We start from the raw sequence: 8,007 nt of genomic DNA, 5'->3' as shown, positions 1-8,007 counted from the left end.
AAGCCTCAATCCTAATCCCACTTTTTTTAACTTCTTGATATAACATCATTACATTCATTGTTATCATTGCATAATGGTCTTTTCCTCTTGTAACAATGTTTAAGTCTATTTTGCTTGATATTTATGCAACCAGTCATCTCTCTCTTAGTTACTGTTTATATAAAATATCTTTTCCCATCCATTCATTTTTAACTTATGTTTTTTAATCTAAAGTGAGTCTCTTATAGACAATATATTGTTGGATCATGTTGTTTGCTTTACCCATTCTGAAAATTTCTCACTTTAAATTGGAGAGTTGACTCCAGTTACAGTTAATGCAACTGCTAATAAAGAAGGACTTCTGTCGTCTTGCTATTTGCTTCTTGTGTCTTATTTCTTTTTTTCCTCTATCTCTACTACTAATTTCTTTTGTGTTAAATATTTTCTATCATATTATTTTGTTCCCTCCCCCTTTAATTTTATAAAATATATCTTAGTTACTTTCTTAAGAATTAACCTTGATATTACAACTTCTTAATTTATAATAATCTAGTTTGAATTACTACCAACTTAGTTCAATGGTGTATGAAACTGCTCCTAGGTGGTCTCATTCTTCCCCTTTTATGTTGTTACTGTCACATGTCTTTATACATTGTGTATACATCAACATAGATTTATAATTATTTTATTTATTCTGGTATCTTTTAAGTCACTCAGAAAAATGAGGAGTTTGAAAAAAAAAGTACTTTCATAAGTATTTTTTATTTCTTTGTGTGGATTCAAGTTACTATTTAGTATCCTTTCATTTCAGCCTGCAAGGCTCTTTATATCATTTCTTATAAGGCATGTTACTACTGATGAACTCTCTCCATTTTAATCTAGGAATGTTTTAAACTCCCCTTAACTTTTTTTTTTTTTTTGTTCTTGGATTTTGGTTCAGTGTCCCTCTACCACTGAACTACAGCCCAGTAGTTGTTTAATCTTGAGATAGAGTCTTACTAAATTGCTGAGGCTGGCCTTGAACTTCTGATCCTTCTGGCTCAGCCTTTCCAGTCACTAGGATTACAGGTATGCCCCTCTACACCCAGATTCCCCTTAACTTTTAAAGGACAATTTTTCCAGATATAAAATTCTTGGAAAACAGTTTTTTGTTACTATATTTTGTATATGTCATCCCAGTACCTTCTGGCTGTCATGATTTTTTTTTTTTAAATCAGATGTTAATCTCATTGAGTGTCCCTTGTACTTGATAAATCACCTTGCTCTTGCTACTTTCAAGATTCTCTGTTTTTGTCTTTCAATAGCTTGATTTTTATATGCCTCAGTTCCTTTTAACTTACTCTTGTCTGAAATTTTTTGAGCTTCTTAGATGAGTAGATTTGTGTCTTTTGTCAAATTTGAGATGTTTTCAACCATTATTTCTCTAAATATTCTTTATCTTTCTTTCTTTCTTCCTGGGATTCTAATTATGCCTATGTTGGTATGCCTGGTGGTTTCACAGATTTTTTAGTCTCTTTTCATTTTTCTTCATTCTTTTTTCTTTCTACCCCTCAAACTAAATAATCTTAATTGACCTATCTTAAGGTTCACCTTCCTTTTGCCAGACCAAATCTGATATTTAACACTTCAATAGTGAATTTTTCATCTCAGTTATGAAGACCCTATTTGACTCCTTTCTCAATTTATGTATCTTTGTTGATATTCATTATTTGGTAGGACATCATTCTTAACAGTTTGTTTTAGTTCTTTGTAAGTGGTTTCCTTTAGCTGTCTGAGAACCTTTTTAAAAAATATTTAAAGTCTTTGTCTAGAACATCCACTACATGGGCTTCCTCATGAGTAATTTCTGTTAACTTCTTTTTTTTCCTGTGCATGAGCCATAATTTCTTATTTCTTTACTTATTGAAAATTAAATGGTTTTTCTACTATAATGTGACAACTCTAGAAATCAGATTCTTTCATCTGGTTGGGGATCATTTGTTGTTTCTTATTGTAGTTACTTCCATTTCTTTAGTGACTTTTCTGAACAAATTTTAGAAGGTCTGTTATTGATTATCATGTGTAGGTACTAAAATCTATGTTCCATTAGCTTGGTGGTCAACTAATGATTGAATAGATGTATCCTTAAGTTTAAAGAACAAAAGCAAAAAACAAAACCTCCCACCTTTGAAAATGAACTTTGTGTATTTTGAGCATACCTTCACTCAACAACTCTATTTAAAACTCTGCACTAGCCCTTACTTCCTGATTATGTGAAGCCTGAAAATCAGTCAGGGGAGAAAGCTTAGGATCTCCTAAGGTTTTTTTCAAATATACACTCTGTCCAAGGAAAAAACTTGGGCCTTTTAGATTCCCAGAAATATGTGGGACCTTTACACAGCCCTTATTCCCCACAACATCTTTTTCATTTTCTGTTTTAAACAGGGTTTTATTTTTTAAAATTTATTTATTCTAATTCATTATACATGATAGCAGAATGCATTTCAATTTATAGTATACATATAGAACACAATTTTTCATGTTTCTTGTTGTACACAAAGTAGAGTCACACCATTTTGTGTCTTCATATGTGTACTTAGGATAATGATGTCCATCTCATTCCACCATCTTTCCTACTTCCATGCCCCTCCCTTACCTTCCCTCCCCTTTGCCCTTTCTAAAGTTCCTCCATTCCTCCCATGCTCCCCCCACCATCCCTATATTATGGATCGGTACCCACATATCAGAGAAAACACTCAGTATTTGTTTTTTTAGGAATGGCTTATTTCACTTCGCATGATTATTGTCAAACTCCATCCATTTACCTGCAAATGCCAGGATTTCTATTTCACTGCTCAGTAACATTCCATTGTGTATATATACCACATTTTCTTTATTCATTCATCTAATGAAGGGCATCTAGATTGGTTCCACAATTTAGCTATTATGAACTGTGCTGCTATAAATATTGATGTAGCTGCATCATTGTAGTATGCTGTTTTCAAGTCCTTTGGGTATAAACCAAGGAATAGGATAGCTGGGTCAAATGGTGGTTCATTCCAAATTTTCCAAGGAATCTCCATACTGATTTCCATATTGGTTACACCAATTTGCAGTCACAACATCTTGTTCCTTAGTCTTTCTGTGCTTTTTGGATGCTTTCTTGTTTGTTTCAACTGTTATGTCTTGCCCGAAGTGGCAGTAATAAAATCGCTACTAAATGTTTTCAACAAACACCTCCTGAGTAGCCATTCTGAGAAAGTTCTGAGTTAGACAAAAGAAGGGAAAACACTATAATTTATTATTTCGTGTAGCCACCCAAGCAAAACCACAGTTCTTTGAGAATAATATCCATTATTCTCCCTCTGGTACTAGGTACTTATACTGGAAAATGAATTATTATCTTTAAAGCTGCCACCAAGCTGGCACTGTGGTGCATGCTTCTAATCCCAGAGACTTTGAAGGCTGAGGCAGGTGAATCACAAGTTCAAGACCAGCCTCCATAGTTTAGTATGATGCTGTCTCAAATAAAAAGGGCTGTGGCTATTTCTTAGTGGTAAAGAACCCCTGTGCCCCAGAACCAAATCCCCAGTATCAAAATCAATCAATAAAAACCATTCAGGCATGATGGCACACATCTATAATCCCAGCAGCTCTGGATGCTGAGGCAGAAGAAGGTTCAAACCCAGCCTCACTAACTTAGCAAGGCTCTAAGCAATTTAGTGAGACCCTGTCTCAAAATAAAAAATTTAAATAGGGCTGGGGATATGGCTCAGTGATTAAGTGCCCTCAGGTTCAATCCCTAGTACCAAAAACAAACCTGCCAACAAGATAGGAAACGGGGTAAGGGAAAAAATAGTGTAAGTTAAAGTGCCAGAGATTTAGAGATTTAGTAGTATTAGTTGTAGTAGTAATTACTCCCCTGGTAAGTAACAAGATTTCAATTAGTTTCGAGGATTAAAAAAAAAGTTGATCTTGACATATTTTGTTTATTCTTCACTGTTTTTTGTGGAGGAATGGACTTTAGGAGTTCACTACCCTACAAATACAGCTTTTGCTTATGTTACTCAATATTGATTGATATTTAATGTTAAACCAACCTTGTATTCCTAAAAGGAAAACCCATTTTGTTGTGATGAATTATTCCTTTTACAAATTATTGAATCTAATTTGATCTTTTTAAAATGTTTGAATCTATCTATCTATGAGGAGTGTTGACCTATGAGTTTTCTCTCTTGAGACATTTTGTGGTTTGGCATCAGAATAGCAGCCAAATATAAGGAGTTAGAAAATATTACCATCCTCTTCATTTATTGGAAGAATGTGTATCAGACTGGTATTATCTCTTTCTTAAATGTTTGATATAATTTTCCAATGAATCCATCTAGCCCTGGAGCTTTCTTTGTGGGAAGATTTTGAAGTACAAAAAATCAACTGTTCTAATAAATATATATAGATTACTAAGGTTATTCATTTTCTCTTTAAAGAACTTTGATAGTTTGTGTCTTTATTTATTTATTTGTTTGTTTATTTATTTATTTATTTGTATTGGAGATTGAACTCAGGGGCATTTTACTATTGAACTACATCCCCAGTCCTTTTTATTCTATATTTTGGGACAGGGTCTCACTAAGTTGCCAGGCTGGTCTTAAACTTGGGATTCTCCTGCATCAGCCTATGGGATTACAGGCATGGGCCACCATGCCCAGCAGTTTGTGTCTTTTAAGGAAATCTTTTTAACTTCACTTAAGCTTTCAAATCTATAAGTATAAAGTTATTTACAATACTGTTTTATTATCCTTTCAATATCTTTAGAATACTTATCATTGTCATTGGTTTCTTTTTATCACTGACTAGATGTTGATCAATCTTGTTAATCTCAAAGAATCCATTTTATTTCTTTGATTTTTTTTCCTTCTTGTTCTTCTCTGTTCTCTATTTCATTTTTTTTCTTTTTACTCTGATCTTTATTATTTACTTTTTTCTGCTTAGTTTAGGTTTATTATGCTTGTAATTTTCCTATTTCTTAGTGTGAAACATGAACTAAGTCTATGATAAGTCTGAAGTCATGAATTTAAGACCTTCCTTATTTTCTTATATAGGCTTTTGTGTGTGTGTGTGTGTGTGTGTGTGTATGTGTGTTGCTGGATTGAACGAGGGCCTTGTGTATGTGAGAGAAGCACTCTACCAATTGAGATATATCCCCATGACTTATATAGGCTTTTAAACCTATAAATTTCCCTCAAAGTACTAGTTGAGCAGCAAATTTTAATACACTGTGTTTCATTTTCATTCTACTCAAAATTCAAATTGCCCTTCTGGTTTGTTTTTTAACCTATATGTTATTTAGCTTTCAATATTAGATATTTTCCAGATATGTCACTAATTTCTAATTTAATTCCTTTAACCAGAGAATATATTTGCATGATTTGAATCATTTTCAATTCATCAAGATTTCTTTTTTGTTACATAATTTGGTCCTATTTGGTAAATGTCTCCTGTACTTTTAAAAATGTGTATCCTAGTGTTGTTAGGTGCGGTGTTCTGTAAATATCAAGTTGGTTAACAGCTCAAGTTGGTTGATAGTATTATTCAAGTCTTCTCTATCTTTGCTGTTTTCTATCTACTTATTCTATTAATCAGTGAGAGAACACTCCTGAAACCTTCAACTGTAATTTTGGATTTCTATATCTACATTCAATTCTATCAGTTTTATTCCTCACATATTATGAAGCTCCATTAAAAGAAACATAAACAGGATCACCGTCTTAACAAAATAACTTTCTTTTTTTAAAAATATATTTTTTAGTTGTAAATGGATCTTTTGGTTTTTTTATTTATTTATATGCCATACTGAGGATCAAACCCAGGGCCCCAAAATAACTTTCTTTATCATTATGAAATAATACTTTCTAATCCTAGTGACATTCTTTGTCTTGAACATACTTTTTAATATTAAATATTCAAAAAATTTTGAAATCATTTTGACATTCTTTGTTTCAAATATAATTTGCTTGATATTAAAAAAGCCATCCCAACTATGGCTTTTAATGTACTATGCCTCATGTTAGCATAGTATATTTTTCCAAACTTTTACTTTTAAATTATTTAAATGGGTTTATTGTAGGCAACATATAGGTGTGTCTTACTTTTTATTCATTCTGACAAGCTCTGCCTTTAAATAATAGTGCTTAAATCATTCACACTTGGTGAGATTATTGACAGGATCTGTTTAAAGTTGCCATCTTGCTCTGTTTAATTTCCTGTTATTTCTTCCCTTTTTCTTCCTCTCAAACTTCCTTTAAATTGAATATTCTTGTGATTCTATTTTACTCCCATGTTGACTTATTAGCTAAAATTCATAGTTCTGTTATTTTAATGGTTGCTTTTGAGTTTTTAGTATACACTTTTAACTTATCATACTTCTTTCAAGTAATGTACTAATTCATTCTGAACTTACTACCTGATATCCTATGAATTATGAGATTTTTCACTCTAGATTTTTCACAATAGTTAAGCAGATGAATGAATATGAGTATATTGGCAAAATGCCTCAACAATAAAGAATCATAAACGTCTGAGTTTTTTGATAGTAGAGTACAAGTATTGTCTACATGTAAGAAGGAGAATACTAATAATTCATTCACAGACACCTGTCATTTTTCTCCAACTCAAGTATTATTCAGTTCATGACATGTATTTCCATATTTATTTTAGGATACTTTTTTGGTCCTAAAAACAAATCCATATAACATCCTATGCTAGAAACATAACTAATTCTTCATAGCACTACTCTTTATCTCTTTCTAAACCAAGTATCTAACTTATTATATATATAAAACCTCTCTATATATATGACCTCTATATATGACATATATATGTATATATATACATATGTATATATATGACCTCTACCTAACACAGCAAATAAGCCCTACCTATGAAACCATTAATCCATTCCAAAAGGTCTCTTTCTAATCAGTTTTGCCATTTTTTTTTCGGTTTTTTTGTACCAGGTGTGTTTAGCCACTGAGCCACTTCACCACCTCTTTATATTTTTTTCATTTTGAGACAGGGTCTTACTAAGTTGCTTAGGGCCTCCCTGAGTTGCTGAGGCTGGCTTTGAACTTGCAGTCTCCTGCCTCAGTCTCTAGAGCCACTAGGATTTGTGGTGTGTGCCACCACAACCAGCAACAATTTTGCCAAATTTAACAAATAAGGATTTAGTATGTAAGATCATAATTTCCGTACTATAGAAAAAATAAAATGTAAGCTAATCATTTTTTAAAATATTTTTATTTTTTAGTTGTACTTGGACACAACACCTTTATTTTTTATTTATTTTTATGTGGTGCTGAGGATGGAACCCAGGGCCTCACACGTGCTAGGCATGTGCTCTACTGTTAAGCCACAACCCCAGTCCATAAGCTAATCATTTTAAAGTGCAAGTTACTTTCTGCACTCAAAAACACAGACCACCATTATTGCCTAAAGAGAGAGATTAACCCCCTTCAAGCATTTGTAATTTAACTATTCTAACTTATATGTCTGAATTCTTTTTGAGAAACATAGTGGCATCTGCTGTGATATTTAGGAAGAATCAATCCAACAAGAACATAGTCATTTGGTTGTACTTTATATAACAGATGACTATTTGTTGTTTTAATGTTTAAGATAGGAATATTTTGGAAGGTATCATTGTTTATAACCAGAAATTTATTTAAGTCTACCTATTTAAAATCTAAATCTAAGTCCAACCACAAATTATAGATACACAAATGGTAACAATGGGTTTTTTTTATTAGTTCTAGTCACATTTTGTCGTTAATTAGATATATAACCTTGAATGAGCCATGTAACCTCTCTGAGCTTGAAATTTTCCTGACATGTATAATGAATATGTTGAATTAGATAATTTCAAATGAACTTCTAGCTATAAATATCATAGTCTTGTAATATATGCCATTCATTTACCAAATATTCTTCGAATACCAATTATGTTCTAGGTACCAATTTATTTTTAAATTTTTTTAAATTGTCAATGGACTT

The sequence above is a fragment of the Marmota monax genome, unplaced genomic scaffold, assembly GCF_021218885.2.
Source record: "Marmota monax isolate L192 unplaced genomic scaffold, Marmota_monax_Labrador192_F-V1.1 WCK01_AAM20220418_F8-fsc00061, whole genome shotgun sequence".
NCBI classification, from domain to species: Eukaryota; Metazoa; Chordata; class Mammalia; order Rodentia; family Sciuridae; genus Marmota; species Marmota monax.
This window is presented reverse-complemented; position numbering follows the sequence as displayed.